Source organism: Sinocyclocheilus anshuiensis, unplaced genomic scaffold (genome assembly GCF_001515605.1).
Source record: "Sinocyclocheilus anshuiensis isolate Anshui unplaced genomic scaffold, SAMN03320099.WGS_v1.1 scaffold2464, whole genome shotgun sequence".
Lineage (NCBI taxonomy): Eukaryota > Metazoa > Chordata > Actinopteri > Cypriniformes > Cyprinidae > Sinocyclocheilus > Sinocyclocheilus anshuiensis.
The window spans coordinates 67492-68353 of record NW_015542484.1 but is presented as its reverse complement, the minus strand read 5'-3'; positions in this window follow the sequence as shown (position 1 = coordinate 68353).

Here is an 862-nt window from a genome sequence, read left to right as displayed (position 1 = left end):
CCAGAGGCTGAACTTGTGACAGCTGGAAACCCCCCCCTCTTTAAAAAAAAAAAAAAAAAAAACCTTTTATGGTCTACTCTAAAGGAAACATGTACTTGCTATGAGTAAATGCTTGTTGGTTTTTTATTTATTTTTTGTCACAGATTTGTAATCATCTGAATGTAGGGCAAACTTTTGTTTGTTTATGTGTTTGTAATTGTTTTATTGTGAAACTTTTTGTGCTGCCATTTTGGCTAGGACTCCCTGGAAGAAGAGATTTGCATCTCAATGGGACTATCCTGGTAAAATAAAGGATAGAAAAAAAATATTCTTTTGACTAAAATGCCTTTTAGGTTTAGTCATATTTTAGTAATCTGAATTGTTTTTAGTTTTAGTGTAGTTTTAGTCGACTAAATATCATAATTTAGTTACAGTGTAATGCATTTATTAGCATTTCTCTAAAATTTCCAAACTCGTTATATAGGTTTGATATTAAGGTTATATCATGATAGACACCGATTTAACTGCGCTGACACACAACATGCCTTTGTTAAAATTAAATAAAACCACTTCTCATAAAGAACAAGAACATTGTTTTCTTTTTAATGAAATACCAATGGTTATATAGGCTAATTATGGATTCTTTATAGCAATTCGTTTACCATATTCTTCATTCTTTCAAGCAGACATACTGTATGTATTTATATAAATAAATCTAGATTAATATTTAGGGCTACTAAAGTTTTTCAGTCAAGAGCTGCGCGTGATTTTCTGTCTTTCTTTTGTTGCTTGATTAACATCAATGACTCGGACAATAGCAACTAAATTAGGCTGCTGTCCCTTTAAAACCGAATGCACAGCTGCAATGGATGCAATGTACTGA